Consider the following 11,886-nt stretch of genomic DNA (forward strand, 5'->3'; position numbering starts at 1 on the left):
CAGGCTCTGCACCATCAGCACAGAGCGTGATGTGGGGCTCGAACTCATGAACTGTGAGATCATGACCTGAGCCGAAATTGAGTTGGAGGCTCAACTGACTGAGCCTCCCCGGCTCCCCTCGAACATCAAATTTTAGATATTCTAAGGTGCTTATGGTGAGGTCTTGTAAATAGGTTTTGTTGCTGCTGCTACTCTTATTGAACTTCCTCTACTTGTTTTCAACCTATTTTCTTTTGAAGTGATTATTCTTGGTTCTTACAAGTAGTGTCTTTATCATTGGGGTTATATCTTTAATTTATCAAATTTCCATGACATGTTTTACTAAATCCAGTGGTCATTTCTCCTTGACTAAAACTCTGCGGTATCAAGTTTATCGTTTGATCTACACAGATTTGTTTTTTTTTTTTTAATGTTTGTTTATTTTTGAGACAGAGAAAGAGCATGAACGGGGGAGGGTCAGAGAGAGGGAGACACAGAATCGGAAGCAGGTTCCAGCCTCCGAGCTGTCAGCACAGAGCCTGACGCGGGGTTTGAACTTACGGAGTGTGACATCATGACCTGGGCCGAAGTCAGATGCTTACCCGACTGAGCCACCCAGGCGCCCCTGATCTACACAGATTTGTAAATGCTCATTTCCTACCATCCCTCATTCTCGACTTCTGGGTTTCAGCACAGCTTTATTCATTGCTGTAGTAACAGTGTTTCTCATATTCCATCCATGTTATTCATGTATTAGAAATACAGGAAGGATAAATTGGATATAAACAGAGGGTAAACAGAGGGTACACAGAGGATGCTGTCACAGAGGATGCCACAAGTGGTCTAATGAGCTGCCCTTTGGAGAAAGCGCTGCAGAGTGGCTGGGGTGGGCCAGGGCCATGAACAACGGTGAGTTCTCGAGAGAGAAAACTTGACTCATGTATGGAAAGGTTGTCATATGTTTGAGAGAGCTTCTGGTTCAAGCTGAAGCCTAATATTTCTCTCAGTGACTTACACTGCGGTGTAACTACTCAGTCGTGTTATTGCATGTACCCTGGGTTTTTGCCTCTCAAGGCATCACAGCCGGGGAGTCATGTTCTAATACAAAATGGCAGAACCTCATTCCCCTGGGGATCTATGTAAGGAGATTTGGAGCTTCCTAGCATGTGCAGCCAGCCTTCCATGGCTTACCATGATCCCTTTGCCTTTATTTCTGCTCACCTACAGCCAGAGAGAGACAACAGAACATTAAGATTTTCATAATGCTTTACATTATGTATGCTTAGAAAATGACCTTGTTTAAAAGAAAAATAATTGTAGGGGAACTCGGGTAGCTCAGTTGGTTAATTGTCCAACTTCGGCTCAGGTCATGATCTCATGGTTCACCATTTTGAGCCCTTGGGGTCTGTGCTGACAGCTCAGAGCCTGGAGCCTGCTTCCGATTCTGTGTCTCCCTCTCTCTCTGCCCCTTCCCTGCTCACACTTCTGTCTCTCTCTGTGTTTAAAAAGTGAGTAAACATTAAAAAATTTAAAAAAAAGGAAAATAATTGTAGAGAGTACTATAGTTTTACAAAATGGGAAATGAATATGTATATGCATTTTTTGTATCGGTGTAATCACTTCAAATGTCAACATGTCATGCTCTTGGCATGACATAATGGCTGTCCTGCCAACAGAAACAATGAAATGTTGACATTAATGAACCTGTAGAAATAGATATGCCAATGTAGGAAACTAAGTTTCTTGTGTTGACTTACAAATTAATAGGAAATTCTGGGTTTTCTAAAGTGTCTTTAATATTATAAAATCAAAGTATGAAACCTCTGGCTAATGTGGAATAAAATGGGGTTTAGGGAGCACGAGGAGGGGGGGGGGACCCTCGCATGGAGTACCCCGGCACTGGATGAAAGATTCTCTTCAGATTGGATGACCTTTCAGACCTTAGAGACCCAGCCTTCTTGCAGACACCTTACTAAGTTGTCTGGTAATTTCGGTAAATACCTCAAGTCTAAGCATCTTTGTCTAGCACTGATCACTCCACAGCATCACATAAAATCCAAATTAAAATGAACTGAAATGTGGGGATTTGGAGAACCTTTGGAGTAACTCTTGACAATGAAAAGTAGCCTGATATACACTAAGAAAACTCACTTGACATCATTTTAGTAAAAGGCTGGGAAAAGCAGAAGAGCATAAATAGGTAGATTATAATTATTTGCCTCAAATCAAGCAACCACTTTCCCTTGGGGCAACGTGTGAACATTTCCAATTATACATCTATTTTACCCACAATGCATGGTCAGTGTCTCTGCTTTGCCTCTGAAAATGCAAAATGATATAGAAAGTGGCATCCTCACAAAAGCCGTACTTTTCGGACATGGACTCAAGCTGCTTCTCATTCACGACGCTCGTGACTTGCCACCGTCTGGAGCTCCCTGACCAAGACAGCGTCAGCAATGTTAGTTACTTCCCTTGGGGATTCCCATCATCTCTTCAAATTCCTTAGAAAAACAGTTATGTTGGGGCAGATTAATATGATTAGTATGCTAAACATTTCTGAAAGTGGCTATGACTCATAAGGCTTAAAAACCAGCCTAGATTCGTGAAAGATAAGCATTGTGAGATAGAGATATTTAAATTTTTTTTTTAACATTTATTTATTTTTGGGAGAAAGAGAGAGAGCATGAGCAGAGGGGTAGAAAGAGAGGGAGACAAAGAATCCAAAGCAGGCTCCAGGCTCTGCACTGTCAGCACAGAGCTTGATGTGGGGCTCAAATTCACAAACCCCGAGATCATGACCTGAGCCGAAGTCAGACGTGTAACTCTGAGCCACCTGGCAGAGATTAGCAAACAAACAAAACAAAACAAAAACAAACAAACAAATCCACCAGAAACAAATATTTTCTTGGCTGAATGTCCAACCCACTACAATTTCCACATTAATGTAAGTTGTCACATATGCTTCAGTTTTGACAATCATGCTTCCTATGCAGAGAGAAAAAATTTTTTTTTCTGGTATTGAATCTTAAGGGCTTAATACACTATTTCATCCCTCTTTTCCTTTTTTCCTTTTTGACAAACATCAAACTTTTCTCTTTAAAGATGGATATTGAGGGGAATGAATGGACTGATGATAGAACAAATAGGAGAATTGCTTATTTTATTCCTCCAACTATGTTAACCCTGTGTGATAATTAATCACACAGAACTATTTTTTTAAACATGAATCTGTCCCGAGAGGCCTTTCAGACAATTAGCTTCTTTGCAAGTGTTCAAAGATATGGTACACATTGCCAAGATTATAAACTCTCCAGATTCCTTGCTTCCTGACACGGATCTCTATTAGCCTAGTCTTTCAAGACTTTATTTCCTACTGCTTATGAGAATATAGACAGAAGATGGCACTGTTTACTCATTAGTAATAGGTCAGCAAACCCTCTACTTTAAAGAAAAAGAAACAACGCTTTCCCTGCTAGGAAAATGCATAATACTATTAGAAATTGGAAGTGAGACTATACATACATACATATATATATACATACACACACACACACACACACACATACATATATATATATATATATATATATATATATATGTATGTATATATATATGGTGATCACGATTTTTTAAATATGACCATAGACAATATAAATTTGAAATTAGACAAGGGAAACAAAAGAGTAGAAAACAGTCTTACTGACCACACTGAATTTTTGGGAACAGCCCATTTCAAATAGAACGCAGCTGTAGTCACATGGAGGACTGAACCAGAGGAATGAACCAGAGACCTGGGTTTGGGTTCCAACTCAACTGCAAGACCTTGAGACAAGTTGCTTAAGTTCTCTCTGAGTCTAAATATTTTTACTGTAATAATAATACTAGACCATAAGTTTTTGGTTATCTTCTTTTATTTTAAAAAAAATTTTTAGAGAGAGTATGCAAGAGAGGGGGAGAGGAGCAGAAGGGGGGGGGAGAGAGAGAGAGAGAGGGAGGGAGGGAGGCAGAGAGAGAGAGAGAGAGGGAGAGAGGGAGAGAGGGAGAGAGACAGGGAGAGAGAGAGAGAATCCCAAGCAGGCCATATGCTCAGCAGAGCCAGATTTTGGTCAACCAACTGAACCACCCAGACACCCCATTGGTAATCTTCTTAATAAGACATCTATGATCACTGAATAGCACAATGCCTACCTACCCTAGAAAAGCAAAGTAGAATCTGATTACATTTCTATAAACCAACCAAACAAACAAAACTTAATTGAATTTTGTGTTGGCTTAAAGATGATTCTTACTTAAACAAGAAGCAGGGCAAGTGTAAAAAAGAATTAGTTACTAATCTTGTACTTTAGAGTGCTTGGCTATTTCAATCTTCTCTTTCCTTAGAAAAGAAATTTGATTATTCCCAGTTAAATCATAGAAAGTGTTTCATTATTCATAAGAGAAATTTTATTCCAGTTTTCAGGAGCTCTAAGAGAATAAACTATTTTATCTAGATAGATAGAAATAAAAGTATGTTTTTTGATGTTTTATTCTGTTATTGTAATTGTCAATATTGTTTCATAGCCCATCTTTCCTTGGATGAACCCAAATGAGAAAATAGAATGTTGTAGAACATTTTGCCCCAGTTGTTTCCCTAAAGTTTAAAGATACATTATCTGTGTTCAGTCTCTACCAATTAAACATTAACGGTTTACATTAGCATACATACCTAAAGACTTACTTTATCTTGTAAGTAATATTTAACTTTGCAGCAATATTACCTTTAAATATCAAAAGTGTAAATGGTTGTTTAGACATTGTTAAATGTTTAAGTATCCATTCTCATGACTCATGTTGTAGCGCTATTCACCCCAAATCAATTTCCACTTCTTGGGCACCGAACCAGCCTACATTTCCTGGTCTCTAAAGTTAGATGTGGCCTTAAACCTGAGTTATGGCCAATGGAATGGGCATCGAACAACGTATGCCATTTGTGTGCCAATGCTTCTTGGAATGACATATGGTTCCAACAGCAAGAGATCTATTTTTTCCTCTGTTGCCCAGATGCAGATGGCAGGAAGACCCTAAGGGATAGCAGAGCCACAAAATGGAAAGAACTGGGTCTCTGTGTCTCCATGTAAAGGTATGCATCCAGGGTCCAATAGCTGTTAGGTAACTGGGAAATAAACTCTTCATTTCAACAGTTAATATTGCCCAAACTAATAATCTCATTAAAAAAAAAAAAAAAAAAGGTAAGGGGCTAGGAATCACATGGTAGCACATTATTTACTATGATCCTTTAGAAACTTCTCAGTGGAAATAGGGAAAGTAGTAAGTTCCTTTTGTGATCATAGTATCTCCCCTGCCAGGTAAGTATTAGTAAGTTCCTTTTGATGAGAGATCCAGGTTGCTTTGCTCATTCAACTCATCAGCAATTTTCTATCAAAAGTGGATGTTCAGGGGCGTCTGGGTGGCTCAGTCGGTTAAGCGTCTGACTTTGGCTCAGATCATGATCTCGCAGTTTGTGAGTTTGAGCCCCGCGACGGGCTCTGTGCTGACAGCTCAGAGCCTGGAGCCTGCTTCTGATTCTGTGTCTCCTCCTCTCTCTGCCTCTCCCCTGCTCAGGCTCTGTCTCTCTCTGTCTCTCAATAATAAAGAAACTTAAAAAAAGAAAAGTGGATGTTCATTTTTCATTCATCTATTTTTCTTTAATTTAAAAATACCAATTTATCAATTGTTAACTTTAGAGTACATTTGCACAGGTATCTGCCTCCTCATGCTTTTGCTCAATTTTCTCCATTAGACAATATAATGGAGAAAAATATTTACAATTAAAATTGATAGCAGTCATTTATGTGTTCCAATGGATAGGGAGTGAGTTTTCTGTTTTCTCTTTTCTTTTTTCTTTTCTTTTTTCTTTTTTCTTACTCTTTCCTTCCTTTCTCAGAGTTTAGATTGCAACAAGAAAGTTGGAAATTCCAATGTTACAGTTATGAAGAGGACCTGAAGAGACGACCTACACAGTAGAACCATCAATGATTAGTCTTTGGTGGTGCAGAAGGCAGTGGAAGCCTAGAAGCAAGCAGAGAGTGGAAAGCTAATTTTTTTTTCCAAATAATGATGTAAGAGGGAACCAGTTGGATGAATAGGGAGGTATGACATACAGTCTTAGGAAGAAGAGTAATTTTTAATAAAGCCTGATGTAACCCAATGCTTTTGGTATTTACGGTAAGGCCATGTGCTGCTTCTTTTCCATCCTCTGCTCCTCTATTCTTGTTCTGTGCCATAGAAGAATGGTTCATGTAGAGTCTATTTTTCTATGTTTCCAGTTGGTCTTGGTCAGGGGAAAGCACTTGCAGGAAAGGGGGTGCTAGAAGGAGAGAGAGAGACAGCAGCGTCCTTCCCTTCCCCCTTCCCTCTTCTGCCCAGGATTCTGGGAAGCCCTGATATCACTGAAAGCATTTGGATCTGATAGCACTGCTTCCTTCCTTTGCCCCTTCAGGCTTAGGGTGGCAATGGCTTCCCTGTTTTGCTGACCTCTGACTCTTGCTGTCTCCATTTTTGGTTCTCAAACCTCTAACTTGTCTCTTTATTAAAGTCTTTTCAGGTAAACACTGCTGGGAAGACCCACCTCCCACCAGGACCCCAATTAATAGGAAGTGATTGTTGTTGGTAGTGGTGATGGGGTGTTACAGAAAAGCAACTGCACTCATATTTGGTCTGGTCTCCATGTTATAGTGATTTACTGACATGAAACTTCATGACCTTCTATATCCAGAGAGCAAGAAGAGACCATTTGTGTACTTTCATTGTTGCTTACATGTACTATGTCAACATTGTGAATTTAATGCCATACGCTTTTTACTTCAGGGGTTCCTCTATTGAAACAATTAAGACAAATAAAAAAAAATCTCTATTTATCCAAACTTTACCTACCAGCAGCTGCTGAGCTTTTGGGTGGGAGGTGGGGAAGTATGTGACAGGGTGTAAGTCTATGACTTTTGGGTTTTAATGGTATTTGTGAAGGAGGAGATATGTGAATTCTTCAGCAGAAAGGAGAGAAGAAATTAGTCACAGGTGATAAGCCAAAACAAGATCAATAATTCATCAGAAGAGGTTTTTATAACTAGAAATGACTGGATGTACTTAAGCTGCCTGGAAATGTTGAGAAATCTTGGGAGAATGCTAGATTTCTCACAAAAAGTGGGTTTGGTTAATGGAGATGATTTTAAAGATGAATTTCAAGTAGCAGCAACCCCAGTTAATATCTGATTAATCCAAGTCTAGGTTAAAGCTACACATAAATTTATGGGTTTGAGTTTTTCTTATAGGATACATGTCTTCCTTTGCTTTATGGTTTTAAGCTTTTTTTTTTTTTAATTTTAGACTGGTTTTAGATTTACAGAAAAGGTTTGAAGATGGTACATAGTTCCCATATACCCTATGCCTAGTTTTCATGATTGTTAACGTCTTACCTTACCCACGGAACATTTGCTATAACTAAAGAACTGACACTGACATATTATTATTAACCAAAGTCCATGTCTTATTCAGATTACCTTAGTTTTTACTTAGTATACTTTTCCTCTTCCAGGGTTCTGCAAGGACATCTCATCATATTTAATTGTCAGTTCTCTTCAGCTTCCTCTTGGCTGTGACAATTGCTCAGACTTTCCTTGTTTCTGACCTTGGCAGTTTTGAGAAGGGTTCATCAGTTATTTTGTAGAATGACCCTCAGTTGGAATTTGTCTAATGTTTTTAAACCAAGGGTATGGATTTTGGGGAAGCAAAACACAAGGGTGAGCTGTTTTTCTCATCGCATTATATTAAGGGCCTATGTTAACAAGTATGACTTGTTACTAATGATGTCAATGCCTTATTTTTTGATGTACATATTCTGGGTTCACCACTAGATTGCAAACCCTCTGAAGATGGAGACTGTGTTTTTCTTTACGAGGTGCAAACTACTTGCTATCACTGCTAGAAATGATAGCTTTTTAATGAATTTGTGAATTTCCCAACATTTTAGTATATGATATGTAGAGACCATACAGAACCAGGCAGTCTACTTCTGTCTTTACAGTCTTGACAAAGTTATAAAAAGCCGACCAAAAAGCAGAAATTTTTATATCATAACAAAAGTGAATGCGTGCTACATGAAACTGGAAAAGCCAATTTTTCAGTGATGTCAAATGCCTTTTCACCTTAGTGATGTTGTGGCTCTATTGTTCTTTGCACTTTACTGTTTAAATTCCTTTCAAAAAATGTCAGAAAAACATGTGACCTTAGATGTCTGACAACCCAGTTCCTTAGCCCACTTAATACACAGAACCAGAATCTGTTTTCATTGATTCCTTTGGGGAAAGTTTACACTAACCTTCACAAATTTGGGGATGGGGATAAGCACTTGTCTTCAGATTGCCCAGAAGTTCATCAGTGAAGAAGAATGATTTGTCTTTTGAGTGTCCTTTGCTGATGGATGTGGGATATGTCCCAGTCAGTACCTTCCAATGTTCAGAAACTTGTCATAGGAACCCTTGGAAGCCGTGGTACAAACCTTCTTTCTTGCAGGAACAGATACTTTTTCTTTCTTTCTTTCTTTTCTTTCTTTCTTTCTTTCTTTCTTTCTTTCTTTCTTTCTTTTTCTTTCTTTCTTTTCTTTCTTTTTTTCTTTCTTTCTTTCTTTCTTTCTTTTCTTTTTTTCTTTCTTTCTTTCTTTCTTTCTTCCCTTTCTTTCTTTTTTTCTTTCTTTCTTTCTTTCTTCCCTTTCTTTCTTTCTTTTCTTTCTTTCTTCCTTTTTTCTTTCTTTCTTTTTTTCTTTCTTTCTTTCTTTCTTTCTTTCTTTCTTTCTTTCTTTCTTTCTTCTTTCTTTCTCAATGGTTTATTTATTTTACAGAGAGAGAGTATGAGCAGGGGAGGGGCAGAGAGGGGGACAGAGGATCCCAAGTGGGCTCTGGGCTGATAGCAGCAAGCCCAATGCAGGGCTGACCTCAAGAAAGGTCATGACCTGAACCAAAGTCTGATGCTCAACAAACTGAGCCCTGGTACCCTGGAACAGTTAAATTTCTTGTACCTAGACTACTTTCATCTGTCTTAGCTTCTTCTGCTTTTCCTGAAGCCTGGTTTGCACATGCAGAATATTCCTAGAGTCTGCATAAAGAGGAAAGGAGACAGTAATGGTGTAAAAAAAGAGATGCTTAGGTTCTTTTCTTGATATCATTTTTTCCTTTTCACTTTGGTTCAGATAGTTTCACACAGTTCATAACTAGGTGGTAAGCAGATTCTCATTTTTGACTTTCTTTGATGATTCTATGCCCAATTAATTTTCAAAAGTATCTCCTTGCTGCATCGTTTTCCAGATTTTACCAAAATCTTCTAAGCTATATGAATGGATAAGATTCCAGCTTACAAAATAATGTCAATGTACTTATTACATTTGCCTTTTCTAAAATACCAATAGCATGGGCCTTCATTCAGCAAATGCTCACTAAAAATTATTAAACAAGACATTTGTACTTGTTTTTCAATTGTTTCAACAATATCTTTTTATTTATAGAAATTTTCATATTTCAAGTCTAAAAGATATAATTTTGCCTTGTTTGCATTTGTTATATTCACTGTACATCTATTAACATTGTTCACTAAAAACTCAGACTCTGTAGTCTATTGTTTTCTCCTTGAAAAGAGCATCCATTTCAGAAGCCTGCGATTATGTATCTGAATTCTATTTGATCAAATGAAATGATTTTAAATAGTATCTATTACAGGTGACAGTGAATTTTAATTATTTTTAAAAAATATTTTTTAAATGTTATTCATTTTTGAGAGACAGAGCATGAGTGGGGGGAAGGGCAGAGAGAGAGAGAGAGAGAGAGAGAGAGAGAGAGAGATTGAGAATCCAAAGCAGGCCCCAGGCTCTGAACTGTCAGCACAGAGCCTGTTGTGGGGTTCAAACCCACAAGCTGAGAGATCATGACCTGAGCCAAAGTCAGTCACTTAACCGACTGAGCCACCCAGGCTTCCTATTTGCCATTTCTGTATTTTTTTTTTTAGGGAAATCTATTGAAATGATTTGCCCATTTTTATCTGGGTTGTTTACCATTTAGTTGTAAGTGTTTTTTATATATTTCTTTTTTGAGTTATTTTCCTAGTGTTTGCGCTGGCGAGTCAAGTTAACAGCTTAATTTTTAACAATCTAGTTAGGTTTAATACTAACTTAATTTCAATTATACACAAAAATTTTACTCTTATATAACTCATTTTCCTCTCCTATCCTTTGTACTGCTGTTGTCATATAAATCACCACGTGCCCACCAACACAGATTTATACTCATTTCTTTATGTACCTTAAGTGAGATAGAAGAGAAAAGATTTACAATTCAAAAACAAATGCACTGGGGCAAAAACTTTTCATGCAGGGAGCTCAGAGTCAGGTTAGTTAAAGATAGCCTTGCAAAGGGGTTCTTCTAGGGAATGACTGGACAGGTTAAATAATCATTCTTGGGAAATGAGATATTGAAGGAGCTCCAATCCCATTCCCATCCAATCTCCAGTGGCTAATGAGGCTGTAGATTTTGATCATGTTTCTGTGCTTTGATTTTCAACCCTATCTCAGAACTGGAGACCTAGGGACTCAACTAGGGCAAATTAAATTACTATAATGCTTGCCGTTCTAAGATTCAGTTACTTTTCTTGAATAAACACTCACATGTATCTTGGATTACTACAAGTATCTTCTTAATTTCCAGAGTTTTGAAAAAGTAAATTCTGAAAATCTTTGTGAGTTTTGTCATTTCTTTTATAGATGAGAAATAATTTTGGAAGTCTTTACTCAACCATTTTTACTGACTACCTTATTATATATTTGTGTTCAAAGTAGCAAGACAGGGTAAAAGAAGCCTTGAGATTTGGGAATTGACAGAGAGGGGGGAGTTCCATATGAGGCTGAAGAGTTTGTCAGTGGCCAAATTATTCAGTTTTGAAGATCATACTTAAGAGTTTAGTTTAGGCTTTATTACTTAGTTTAGTCTTTTTGTGTGTGTGAAGAAAATATTTATTTTAAGAAAAAAAATTAATTAAAAAATTTAACAAGTTTCACTTAGCAAAATACACCCAAAAGGAAATCAAACTACAAAAAAAGTTTTTTAAATTTTTTTTTTTTCAACGTTTTTTATTTATTTTTGGGACAGAGAGAGACAGAGCATGAATGGGGGAGGGGCAGAGAGAGAGGGAGACACAGAATCGGAAACAGGCTCCAGGCTCCGAGCCATCAGCCCAGACAGAGCCTGACGCGGGGCTGGAACTCACGGACCGCGAGATCGTGACCTGGCTGAAGTCGGACGCTTAACCGACTGCGCCACCCAGGCGCCCCACAAAAAAAGTTTTAAGTCAAGGCCTCACTAAGTCCTACAGTATTAGCAATGTGTCTCCATTTTCAGAATTAACCTATTCTTGGGGGCACCTGGGTGGCTCAGTCGGTTAGGCTTCCAACTTTGGCTCAGGTCATGATTTCATGTTTCATGGGTTTGGGTCCCACATCGGGCTCTGCACTGTCAGATTCTCTCTCCCTCCCTCTCTCTGCCTCTCTCTCTCTCTCAAAATAAATAAATAATTTTAAAAAACACTAACTTATTTTAAAAAACTGAAATTTAAACTGAAAAGATTTTAAATAAAAATGAACTATAATGAACAAACATGAAAAAAAACTCCTCTTTAAATTAGGGATCTGGCACCTTGAGTTTTCCAGAAAAGTATTCCTCTCAGTGTGTTCATGTCATGTGATATAAAAGATCCATGTAATGTACTTAAAACTACTTTAACTTAGATAACATCACTCTGAAGTGCACTACGAAAATGTTAATTGAGAAAAGCTGAAAGTAGTTTAGCTTTTACTCATTATCACATGATAATGTGATAAGAAAGTCTGCATGA

The sequence above is a fragment of the Panthera onca genome, chromosome C2 (genome assembly GCF_046562875.1).
Source record: "Panthera onca isolate mPanOnc1 chromosome C2, mPanOnc1 haplotype 2, whole genome shotgun sequence".
Classification (NCBI taxonomy): domain Eukaryota; kingdom Metazoa; phylum Chordata; class Mammalia; order Carnivora; family Felidae; genus Panthera; species Panthera onca.